We start from the raw sequence: 13,826 nt of genomic DNA on the forward strand, positions 1-13,826 counted from the left end.
TATGAGGAGCAGGTGGTGTATACAGTGTGTAGAGGGTGTATATGAGGAGCAGGTGGTGTATACAGCATGTAGGGGGTGTATATGAGGAGCAGGTGGTGTATACAGGGTGTATGGGGAAGCAGAGGTTGTATACAGGGTGTAGAGGTGTATATGAGGAAGCAGGGGGTGTAGATCAGTTTTCCTCAGCTTCAATCCTCAAGGTCCACCTGCCAGTTTCCTTAGTATTAGGAAGGTGATATGATAAGTGTCAACACATCAGGACTTACCACAGGGTAATCGTTCTGCAGGATATTCTTAACCGACAGGTGGGCCCTGAGGACTGGAGATGAGGAACACTGATTTATATAGTGTGTAGAGGGTGTATATGAGGAGCAGGTGGTGTATACAGCCTGTAGGGGGTGTATATGAGGAGCAGGTGGTGTATACAGCCTGTAGGGGGTGTATATGAGGAGCAGGTGGTGTATACAGCCTGTAGGGGGTGTATATGAGGAGCAGGTGGTGTATACAGCCTGTAGGGGGTGTATATGAGGAGCAGGTGGTGTATACAGCCTGTAGGGGGTGTATATGAGGAGCAGGTGGTGTATACAGCCTGTAGGGGGTGTATATGAGGAGCAGGTGGTGTATACAGCGTGTAGGGGGTGTATATGAGGAGCAGGTGGTGTATACAGCGTGTAGGGGGTGTATATGAGGAGCAGGTGGTGTATACAGCGTGTAGGGGTGTATATGAGGAGCAGGTGGTGTATACAGCGTGTAGGGGGTGTATATGAGGAGCAGGTGGTGTATACAGCGTGTAGGGGGTGTATATGAGGAGCAGGTGGTGTATACAGCGTGTAGGGGGTGTATATGAGGAGCAGGTGGTGTATACAGCGTGTAGGGGGTGTATATGAGGAGCAGGTGGTGTATACAGCGTGTAGGGGGTGTATATGAGGAGCAGGTGGTGTATACAGCGTGTAGGGGGTGTATATGAGGAGCAGGTGGTGTATACAGCGTGTAGGGGGTGTATATGAGGAGCAGGTGGTGTATACAGCGTGTAGGGGGTGTATATGAGGAGCAGGTGGTGTATACAGCGTGTAGGGGGTGTATATGAGGAGCAGGTGGTGTATACAGCGTGTAGAGGGTGTATATGAGGAGCAGGTGGTGTATACAGCGTGTAGGGGGTGTATATGAGGAGCAGGTGGTGTATACAGCGTGTAGAGGGTGTATATGAGGAGCAGGTGGTGTATACAGCGTGTAGAGGGTGTATATGAGGAGCAGGTGGTGTATACAGCGTGTAGAGGGTGTATATGAGGAGCAGGTGGTGTATACAGCGTGTAGAGGGTGTATATGAGGAGCAGGTGGTGTATACAGCGTGTAGAGGGTGTATGAGGAGCAGGTGGTGTATACAGCGTGTAGAGGGTGTATATGAGGAGCAGGTGGTGTATACAGCGTGTAGGGGGTGTATATGAGGAGCAGGTGGTGTGTACAGCGTGTAGGGGGTGTATATGAGGAGCAGGTGGTGTGTACAGCATGTAGGGGGTGTATATGAGGAGCAGGTGGTGTGTACAGCATGTAGGGGGTGTATATGAGGAGCAGGTGGTGTGTACAGCGTGTAGAGGGTGTATATGAGGAGCAGGTGGTGTATACAGCATGTAGGGGGTGTATATGAGGAGCAGGTGGTGTATACAGCATGTAGGGGGTGTATATGAGGAGCAGGTGGTGTATACAGCGTGTAGGGGGGTGTATATGAGGAGCAGGTGGTGTGTACAGCATGTAGAGGGTGTATATGAGGAGCAGGTGGTGTGTACAGCATGTAGAGGGTGTATATGAGGAGCAGGTGGTGTATACCACGTGTAGGGGGTGTATATGAGGAGCAGGCGGTGTATATGAGGAGCAGGCGGTGTATATGAGGAGCAGGCGGTGTATACAGCGTGTAGGGGGTGTATATGAGGAGCAGGTGGTGTATACAGCATGTAGAGGGTGTATATGAGGAGCAGGTGGTGTATACAGCGTGTAGAGGGTGTATATGAGGAGCAGGTGGTGTATACAGCGTGTAGAGGGTGTATATGAGGAGCAGGTGGTGTATACAGCGTGTAGGGGGTGTATATGAGGAGCAGGTAGTGTGTACAGCGTGTAGGGGGTGTATATGAGGAGCAGGTGGTGTATACAGCGTGTAGGGGGTGTATATGAGGAGCAGGTGGTGTATACAGCATGTAGGGGGTGTATATGAGGAGCAGGTGGTGTATACAGCATGTAGGGGGTGTATATGAGGAGCAGGTGGTGTATACAGCGTGTAGGGGGGTGTATATGAGGAGCAGGTGGTGTATACAGCGTGTAGGGGGGTGTATATGAGGAGCAGGTGGTGTGTACAGCATGTAGAGGGTGTATATGAGGAGCAGGTGGTGTGTACAGCATGTAGAGGGTGTATATGAGGAGCAGGTGGTGTATACCACGTGTAGGGGTGTATATGAGGAGCAGGCGGTGTATATGAGGAGCAGGCGGTGTATACAGCGTGTAGGGGGTGTATATGAGGAGCAGGTGGTGTATACAGCATGTAGAGGGTGTATATGAGGAGCAGGTGGTGTATACAGCGTGTAGAGGGTGTATATGAGGAGCAGGTGGTGTATACAGCGTGTAGAGGGTGTATATGAGGAGCAGGTGGTGTATACAGCGTGTAGAGGGTGTATATGAGGAGCAGGTGGTGTATACAGCGTGTAGAGGGTGTATATGAGGAGCAGGTGGTGTATACAGCGTGTAGAGGGTGTATATGAGGAGCAGGTGGTGTATACAGCGTGTAGAGGGTGTATATGAGGAGCAGGTGGTGTATACAGCGTGTAGAGGGTGTATATGAGGAGCAGGTGGTGTATACAGCGTGTAGGGGGTGTATATGAGGAGCAGGTAGTGTGTACAGCGTGTAGGGGGTGTATATGAGGAGCAGGTAGTGTGTACAGCGTGTAGGGGGTGTATATGAGGAGCAGGTGGTGTATACAGCGTGTAGGGGGTGTATATGAGGAGCAGGTGGTGTATACAGCGTGTAGAGGGTGTATATGAAGAGCAGGTGGTGTATACAGCATGTAGAGGGTGTATATGAGGAGCAGGTGGTGTATACAGCGTGTAGGGGGTGTATATGAGGAGCAGGTGGTGTATACAGCATGTAGGGGGTGTATATGAGGAGCAGGTGGTGTATACAGCGTGTAGGGGGTGTATATGAGGAGCAGGTGGTGTATACAGCGTGTAGGGGGTGTATATGAGGAGCAGGTGGTGTATACAGCGTGTAGGGGTGTATATGAGGAGCAGGTGGTGTATACAGCGTGTAGGGGGTGTATATGAGGAGCAGGTGGTGTATACAGCGTGTAGGGGGTGTATATGAGGAGCAGGTGGTGTATACAGCGTGTAGGGGGTGTATATGAGGAGCAGGTGGTGTATACAGCGTGTAGGGGTGTATATGAGGAGCAGGTGGTGTATACAGCGTGTAGGGGGTGTATATGAGGAGCAGGTGGTGTATACAGCGTGTAGAGGGTGTATATGAGGAGCAGGTGGTGTATACAGCGTGTAGGGGTGTATATGAGGAGCAGGGGGTGTATACAGCGTGTAGAGGGTGTATATGAGGAGCAGGTGGTGTATACAGCATGTAGAGGGTGTTATGAGGAGCAGGTGGTGTATACAGCGTGTAGAGGGTGTATATGAGGAGCAGGTGGTGTGTACAGCGTGTAGGGGGTGTATATGAGGAGCAGGTGGTGTGTACAGCGTGTAGGGGGTGTATATGAGGAGCAGGTGGTGTGTACAGCGTGTAGGGGGTGTATATGAGGAGCAGGTGGTGTGTACAGCATGTAGGGGGTGTATATGAGGAGCAGGTGGTGTGTACAGCGTGTAGAGGGTGTATATGCGGAGCAGGTGGTGTATACAGCATGTAGGGGGTGTATATGAGGAGCAGGTGGTGTATACAGCTGTAGGGGGTGTATATGAGGAGCAGGTGGTGTTATACAGCGGTGTAGGGGGGTGTATATGAGGAGCAGGTGGTGTGTACAGCATGTAGAGGGTGTATATGAGGAGCAGGTGGTGTATACAGCATGTAGAGGGTGTATATGAGGAGCAGGTGGTGTGTACAGCATGTAGAGGGTGTATATGAGGCGCAGGTGGTGTATACCACGTGTAGGGGGTGTATATGAGGAGCAGGCGGTGGTATATGAGGAGCAGGTGGTGTATACAGCGTGTAGGGGGTGTATATGAGGAGCAGGTGGTGTATACAGCATGTAGAGGGTGTATATGAGGAGCAGGTGGTGTATACAGCATGTAGAGGGTGTATATGAGGAGCAGGTGGTGTATACCGCGTGTAGAGGGTGTATATGAGGAGCAGGTGGTGTATACAGCGTGTAGAGGGTTGTATATGAGGCGCAGGTGGTGTATACAGCGTGTAGAGGGGTATATGAGGAGCAGGTGGTGTATACAGCGTGTAGAGGGTGTATATGAGGAGCAGGTGGTGTACAGCGTGTAGAGGGTGTATATGAGGAGCAGGTGGTGTATACAGCGTGTAGGGGTGTATATGAGGAGCAGGTGGTGTGTACAGCTGTAGGGGGGTATATGAGGAGCAGGTGGTGTATACAGCATGTAGGGGGTGTATATGAGGAGCAGGTGGTGTATACAGCATGTAGGGGGTGTATATGAGGAGCAGGTGGTGTATACAGCATGTAGGGGGTGTATATGAGGAGCAGGTGGGTGTACAGCATGTAGGGGGTAGGTATATGAGGAGCAGGTGGTGTGTACAGCGTGTAGGGGTGTAATATGAGGAGCAGGTGGTGTTGTACAGCATGTAGGGGGTGTATATGAGGAGCAGGTGGTGTGTACAGCGTGTAGAGGGTGTATATGAGGAGCAGGTGGTGTATACAGCATGTAGGGGGTGTATATGAGGAGCAGGTGGTGTATACAGCATGTAGGGGGGTATATGAGGAGCAGGTGGTGTATACAGCGTTGTAGGGGGGTGTATATGAGGAGCAGGTGGTGTGTACAGCATGTAGAGGGTGTATATGAGGAGCAGGCGGTGTATACCACGTGTAGGGGGTGTATATGAGGAGCAGGCAGTGTATACAGCATGTAGGGGGTGTATATGAGGAGCAGGTGGTGTATACAGCATGTAGGGGGTGTATATGAGGAGCAGGTGGTGTATACAGCATGTAGAGGGTGTATATGAGGAGCAGGTGGTGTATACAGCATGTAGAGGGTGTATATGAGGAGCAGGTGGTGTATACAGCATGTAGAGGGTGTATATGAGGAGCAGGTGGTGTATACAGCGTGTAGAGGGTGTATATGAGGAGCAGGTGGTGTATACAGCGTGTAGAGGGTGTATATGAGGAGCAGGTGGTGTATACAGCGTGTAGAGGGTGTATATGAGGAGCAGGTGGTGTGTAGAGGGTGTATATGAGGAGCAGGTGGTGTATACAGCCTGTAGGGGGTGTATATGAGGAGCAGGTGGTGTATACAGCGTGTAGAGGGTGTATATGAGGAGCAGGTGGTGTATACAGTGTTATATTGTGCAGTGCATCGTGGCCCCTCGTGTATACCGCTATCAATCACCACGTGACCCGGCTCCAACACGCCCCGCCCCGCTCCTCCTTCCTTTTATGGGAGCTGTCAATCATTCTCTGCCCACTTCTCCCAGCAGCCCCTGCGCTCCAGTGTATTATCCAAAAGCAGAGGCTCGTCTGCCGAGGGCGGGACTACATCTCCCGGCAGTCTCTGCGGCCCACTTCCGGTTTTGTTGCTGGGCAACCAGACGCGGAGACGAAAGTTACGGGTGTCAGGTGAGTAATGTATTGAGGGGCGGCTCCGGGATGTGAATCAAATGTGACCTCTCAACACTATCACCCCCATCATCTTCATCGAATGTAATAGGACTGATTGTCAGCCCTCCACAGTATCACCCCCATCATCTTTATCAGGATGTAATAGGAGTGCCCATCCTCCACACTATCACCCCCATCATCTTTACCGGGATATAATAGGAGTGTCCACCCTCCACACAATCAACCCCATCATCTTCATCAGGATTTAATAGCAGTGTTTGGCTTCCACACTACTACCCCCATCATCTCTGGTGTCTTCTAGGTGTCATGGCGGCTGTGGAGGAGACGTCCTCGGGGACAGGGAGTTGCAGAGTATTCAGGAGCAGACGGCGATGATCGACACCCCAGGGTGAGTCCTGTCCAGTGATGGCGCTAGACTGTGCACCCCCTCACTGTAAAGACTGTGCACCCCTCACTGTAAAGACTGTGTACCCCTCACTGTAAAGACTGTGCACCCCTCACTGTAAAGACTGTGCACCCCCTCACTGTATAGACTGTGCACCCCCTCACTGTAAAGACTGTGCACCCCCTCACTGTATAGACTGCGCACCCCTCACTGTATAGACTGTGCACCCCTCACTGTATAGACTGTGCACCCCCTCACTGTAAAGACTGTGCACCCCTCACTGTATAGACTGTGCACCCCTCACTGTAAAGACTGTGCACCCCTCACTGTATAGACTGTGCACTCCTCACTGTAAAGACTGTGCACCCCCCTCACTGTAAGACTGTGCACCCCCTCACTGTAAAGACTGTGCACCCCTCACTGTAAAGACTGTGCACCCCTCACTGTAAAGACTGTGCACCCTCACTGTAAAGACTGTGCACCCCTCACTGTAAAGACTGTGCAACCCTCACTGTAAAGACTGTGCACCCCTCACTGTAAGACTGTGCACCCTCACTGTAAAGACTGTGCACCCTCACTGTAAAGACTGTGCACCCCTCACTGTAAAGACTGTGCACCCCTCACTGTAAAGACTCGTGCACCCCTCACTGTATAGACTGTGCACCCCTCACTGTATAGACTGTGCACCCCTCACTGTATAGACTGTGCACCCCTCACTGTATAGACTGTGCACCCCTCACTGTATAGACTGTGCACCCCTCACTGTATAGACTAGTGCACCCCTCACTGTATAGACTGTGCACCCCCTCACTGTATAGACTGTGCACCCCTCACTGTAAGACTGTGCACCCCTCACTGTAAAGACTGTGCACCCCTCACTGTAAAGACTGTGCACCCCTCACTGTAAAGACTGTGCACCCTCACTGTAAAGACTGTGCACCCCTCACTGTAAACTGTGCACCCCCACTGTAAAGACTGTGCACCCCCTCACTGTAAGACTGTGCACCCCTCACTGTATAGACTGTGCACCCCTCACTGTATAGACTGTGCACCCCCTCACTGTAAAAACTGTGCACCCCTCACTGTATAGACTGTGCACCCCTCACTGTAAGACTGTGCACCCCTCACTGTAAAGACTGTGCACCCCTCACTGTATAGACTGTGCACCCCTCACTGTATAGACTGTGCACCCCTCACTGTATAGACTGTGCACCCCTCACTGTATAGACTGTGCACCCCTCACTGTATAGACTGCGCACCCCTCACTGTAAAGACTGCGCACCCCTCACTGTATAGACTGCGCACCCCTCACTGTATAGACTGTGCACCCCTCACTGTATAGACTGCGCACCCTCACTGTATAGACTGTGCACCCCTCACTGTATAGACTGTGCACCCCTCACTGTAAAGACTGTGCACCCCTCACTGTATGACTGTGCACCCTCACTGTAAAGACTGTGCACCCCTCACTGTAAAGACTGTGCACCCCTCACTGTAAAGACTGTGCACCCCTCACTGTAAGACTGTGCACCCCTCACTGTAAAGACTGTGCACCCCTCACTGTATAGACTGTGCACCCCTCACTGTAAAGACTGTGCACCCCTCACTGTATAGACTGTGCACCCTCACTGTAAAGACTGTGCACCCCTCACTGTAAAACTGTGCACCCCTCACTGTATAGACTGTGCACCCCTCACTGTATAGACTGTGCACCCCTCACTGTATAGACTGTGCACCCTCACTGTATAGACTGTGCACCCCTCACTGTATATACTGCGCACCCCTCACTGTAAAGACTGCGCACCCCTCACTGTATAGACTGCGCACCCCTCACTGTATAGACTGTGCACCCCTCACTGTATAGACTGCGCACCCCTCACTGTATAGACTGCGCACCCCTCACTGTATAGACTGTGCACCCCTCACTGTATAGACTGTGCACCCCCTCACTGTAAAGACTGTGCACCCCTCACTGTATAGACTGTGCACCCCTCACTGTAAGACTGTGCACCCCTCACTGTATAGACTGTGCACCCCTCACTGTATAGACTGTGCACCCCTCACTGTAAGACTGTGCACCCCCTCACTGTATAGACTGTGCACCCTCACTGTATAGACTGTGCACCCCTCACTGTAAAGACTGTGCACCCCTCACTGTAAAGACTGTGCACCCCTCACTGTAAAGACTGTGCACCCCTCACTGTAAAGACTGTGCACCCCTCACTGTAAACTGTGCACCCCTCACTGTATTGACTGTGCACCCCTCACTGTATAGACTGTGCACCCCTCACTGTATAGACTGTGCACCCCTCACTGTATAGACTGTGCACCCCTCACTGTATAGACTGCGCACCCCTCACTGTAAAGACTGCGCACCCCTCACTGTATAGACTGCGCACCCCTCACTGTATAGACTGTGCACCCCTCACTGATAGACTGTGCACCCCCACTGTATAGACTGTGCACCCCTCACTGTATAGACTGTGCACCCCCTCACTGTAAGACTGTGCACCCCTCACTGTATAGACTGTGCACCCCTCACTGTAAAGACTGTGCACCCCTCACTGTAAAGACTGTGCACCCCCACTGTAAGACTGTGCACCCCTCACTGTAAAGACTGTGCACCCCCTCACTGTAGACTGTGCACCCCTCACTGTATAGACTGTGCACCCCTCACTGTAAAGACTGTGCACCCCTCACTGTATAGACTGTGCACCCCTCACTGTAAAGACTGTGCACCCCTCACTGTAAAGACTGTGCACCCCTCACTGTATAGACTGTGCACCCCTCACTGTATAGACTGTGCACCCCTCACTGTATAGACTGTGCACCACTCACTGTATAGACTGTGCACCCCTCACTGTATAGACTGCGCACCCCTCACTGTAAAGACTGCGCACCCCTCACTGTATAGACTGCGCACCCCTCACTGTATAGACTGTGCACCCCTCACTGTATAGACTGCGCACCCCTCACTGTATAGACTGCACCCCTCACTGTATAGACTGTGCACCCCTCACTGTATAGACTGTGCACCCCTCACTGTAAACTGTGCACCCCTCACTGTATAACTGTGCACCCCTCACTGTAAAGACTGTGCACCCCTCACTGTAGACTGTGCACCCCTCACTGTATAGACTGTGCACCCCTCACTGTAAAGACTGTGCACCCCCTCACTGTATAGACTGTGCACCCCTCACTGTATAGACTGTGCACCCCTCTGTAAAGACTGTGCACCCCTCACTGTAAAGACTGTGCACCCCTCACTGTAAGACTGTGCACCCTCACTGTAAAGACTGTGCACCCCTCACTGTAAAGACTGTGCACCCCTCACTGTAAAGACTGTGCACCCCTCACTGTATAGACTGTGCACCCCTCACTGTATAGACTGTGCACCCCTCACTGTAGACTGTGCACCCCTCACTGTATAGACTGTGCACCCCTCACTGTATAGACTGTGCACCCTCACTGTATAGACTGTGCACCCCCTCACTGTATAGACTGTGCACCCCTCACTGTATAGACTGTGCACCCCTCACTGTATAGACTGTGCACCCCTCACTGTATAGACTGTGCACCCCTCACTGTAAGACTGTGCACCCCCTCACTGTAAAGACTGTGCACCCCTCACTGTAAGACTGTGCACCCCTCACTGTATAGACTGTGCACCCTCACTGTAAAGACTGTGCACCCCTCACTGTATAGACTGTGCACCCCTCACTGTATAGACTGTGCACCCCACTGTATAGACTGTGCACCCCTCACTGTATAGACTGTGCACCCCTCACTGTATAGACTGTGCACCCCTCACTGTATAGACTGTGCACCCCTCACTGTATAGACTGTGCACCCCTCACTGTATAGACTGTGCACCCCCCACTGTATAGACTGTGCACCCCTCACTGTAAGACTGTGCACCCCTACTGTAAAGACTGTGCACCCCTCACTGTAAAGACTGTGCACCCCTCACTGTAAAGACTGTGCACCCCTCACTGTAAAGACTGTGCACCCCTCACTGTATAGACTGTGCACCCTCACTGTAAACTGTGCACCCCTCACTGTATAGACTGTGCACCCCTCACTGTATAGACTGTGCACCCCTCACTGTAAGACTGTGCACCCCTCACTGTATAGACTGTGCACCCCTCACTGTATAGACTGTGCACCCCTCACTGTATAGACTGTGCACCCCTCACTGTAGACTGTGCACCCCCACTGTTAGACTGTGCACCCCCTCACTGTATAGACTGTGCACCCCTCACTGTATAGACTGTGCACCCCTCACTGTAAAGACTGTGCACCCCTCACTGTAAAGACTGTGCACCCCTCACTGTAAAGACTGTGCACCCCCTCACTGTAAAGACTGTGCACCCCCTCACTGTAAAGACTGTGCACCCCTCACTGTATAGACTGTGCACCTCACTGTAAGACTGTGCACCCCTCACTGTATAGACTGTGCACCCCTCACTGTATAGACTGTGCACCCCACTGTATAGACTGTGCACCCTCACTGTATAGACTGTGCACCCTCACTGTATAGACTGTGCACCCCACTGTATAGACTGTGCACCCCTCACTGTATAGACTGTGCACCCCCTCACTGTATAGACTGTGCACCCCTCACTGTATAGACTGTGCACCCCTCACTGTAAGACTGTGCACCCCTCACTGTATAGACTGTGCACCCCTCACTGTAAGACTGTGCACCCCTCACTGTATAGACTGTGCACCCCTCACTGTAAAGACTGTGCACCCCACTGTATAGACTGTGCACCCCTCACTGTATAGACTGTGCACCCCTCACTGTAAAGACTGTGCACCCCTCACTGTAAGACTGTGCACCCCTCACTGTATAGACTGTGCACCCCTCACTGTATAGACTGTGCACCCCCTGTAAAGACTGTGCACCCCTCACTGTAAAGACTGTGCACCCCTCACTGTATAGACTGTGCACCCCTCACTGTATAGACTGTGCACCCCTCACTGTAAACTGTGCACCCCTCACTGTAAAGACTGTGCACCCCCTCACTGTATAGACTGTGCACCCCTCACTGTTACTGTGCACCCCTCACTGTATAGACTGTGCACCCCTCACTGTAAAGACTGTGCACCCCTCACTGTAAGACTGTGCACCCCTCACTGTATAGACTGTGCACCCCTCACTGTAAGACTGTGCACCCCTCACTGTAAAGACTGTGCACCCCTCACTGTATAGACTGTGCACCCCTCACTGTATAGACTGTGCACCCTCACTGTATAGACTGTGCACCCTCACTGTAAGACTGTGCACCCCTCACTGTATAGACTGTGCACCCCTCACTGTATAGACTGTGCACCCCTCACTGTAAAGACTGTGCACCCCTCACTGTAAGACTGTGCACCCCCTCACTGTAAGACTGTGCACCCCCACTGTAAAGACTGTGCACCCCTCACTGTAAGACTGTGCACCCCTCACTGTATACGTGCACCCCTCACTGTATAGACTGTGCACCCCTCACTGTATAGCTGCACCCCTCACTGTATAGACTGTGCACCCCTCACTGTAAAGACTGTGCACCCCCTCACTGTAAAGACTGTGCACCCCCCACTGTATAGACTGTGCACCTCCTCACTGTAAAGACTGTGCACCCCCTCACTGTAAAGACTGTGCACCCCTCACTGTATAGACTGTGCACCCCTCACTGTATAGACTGTGCACCCCTCACTGTATAGACTGTGCACCCCTCACTGTAGACTGTGCACCCCTCACTGTATAGACTGTGCACCCCTCACTGTATAGACTGTGCACCCCTCACTGTATAGACTGTGCACCCCTCACTGTATAGACTGTGCCCCCTCACTGTATAGACTGTGCACCCCTCACTGTATAGACTGTGCACCCCTCACTGTAAGACTGTGCACCCCTCACTGTAAAGACTGTGCACCCCTCACTGTATAGACTGTGCACCCCTCACTGTAAGACTGTGCACCCCTCACTGTAAAGACTGTGCACCCCTCACTGTAAAGACTGTGCACCCCTCACTGTATAGACTGTGCATCCCTCACTGTAAGACTGTGCACCCCTCCACTGTAAAGACTGTGCACCCCTCACTGTAAAGACTGTGCACCCCTCACTGTAAAGACTGTGCACCCCTCACTGTAAAGACTGTGCACCCCTCACTGTATAGACTGTGCACCCCTCACTGTAAAGACTGTGCACCCCTCACTGTATAGACTGTGCACCCCTCACTGTATAGACTGTGCACCCCTCACTGTAAGACTGTGCACCCCTCACTGTATAGACTGTGCACCCCTCACTGTAGACTGTGCACCCCTCACTGTAGACTGTGCACCCCTCACTGTAGACTGTGCACCCCTCACTGTAAGACTGTGCACCCCTCACTGTATAAGACTGTGCACCCCCTCACTGTATAGACTGTGCACCCCTCACTGTAAGACTGTGCACCCCTCACTGTATAGACTGTGCACCCTCACTGTATAGACTGTGCACCCCCTCACTGTAAGACTGTGCACCCCTCACTGTAAGACTGTGCACCCCTCACTGTAAAGACTGTGCACCCCTCACTGTAAGACTGTGCACCCCTCACTGTAAAGACTGTGCACCCCTCACTGTATAGACTGTGCACCCTCACTGTATAGACTGTGCACCCCTCACTGTATAGACTGTGCACCCCTCACTGTATAGACTGTGCACCCCTCACTGTATAACTGTGCACCCTCACTGTAAGACTGTGCAACCCCTCACTGTAAGACTGTGCACCCCTCACTGTATAGACTGTGCACCCCTCACTGTAAAGACTGTGCACCCCCTCACTGTAAAGACTGTGCACCCCTCTGTAAGACTGTGCACCCTCACTGTATAGACTGTGCACCCCTCACTGTAAAGACTGTGCCCTCACTGTAAGACTGTGCACCCCTCACTGTATAGACTGTGCACCCCTCACTGTAAAGACTGTGCCCCCTCACTGTAAAGACTGTGCACCCCTCACTGTATAGACTGTGCACCCCTCACTGTAAGACTGTGCACCCCTCACTGTATAGACTGTGCACCCTCACTGTATAGACTGTGCACCCTCACTGTATAGACTGTGCACCCTCACTGTATAGACTGTGCACCTCACTGTATAGACTGTGCACCCCTCACTGTATAGACTGTGCACCCCTCACTGTATAGACTGTGCACCCCTCACTGTAGACTGTGCACCCCCTCACTGTATAGACTGTGCCCCTCACTGTAAGACTGTGCACCCCTCACTGTATAGACTGTGCACCCTCACTGTATAGACTGTGCACCCCTCACTGTATAGACTGTGCACCCTCACTGTAAGACTGTGCACCCCTCACTGTATCGACTGTGCACCCCTCACTGTAAGATGTGCACCCCCACTGTATAGACTGTGCACCCCTCACTGTATAGACTGTGCACCCCTCACTGTATAGACTGTGCACCCCTCACTGTAAAGACTGTGCACCCCTCACTGTATAGACTGTGCACCCCTCACTGTATAGACTGTGCACCCCTCACTGTAAGACTGTGCACCCCTCACTGTAAGAGACTGTGCACCCCTCACTGTAAGACTGTGCACCCCTCACTGTATAGACTGTGCACCCCTCACTGTAAGACTGTGCACCCCTCACTGTAAGACTGTGCACCCCTCACTGTA

This window comes from Bufo gargarizans, chromosome 10 (assembly GCF_014858855.1).
Source record: "Bufo gargarizans isolate SCDJY-AF-19 chromosome 10, ASM1485885v1, whole genome shotgun sequence".
NCBI lineage: Eukaryota > Metazoa > Chordata > Amphibia > Anura > Bufonidae > Bufo > Bufo gargarizans.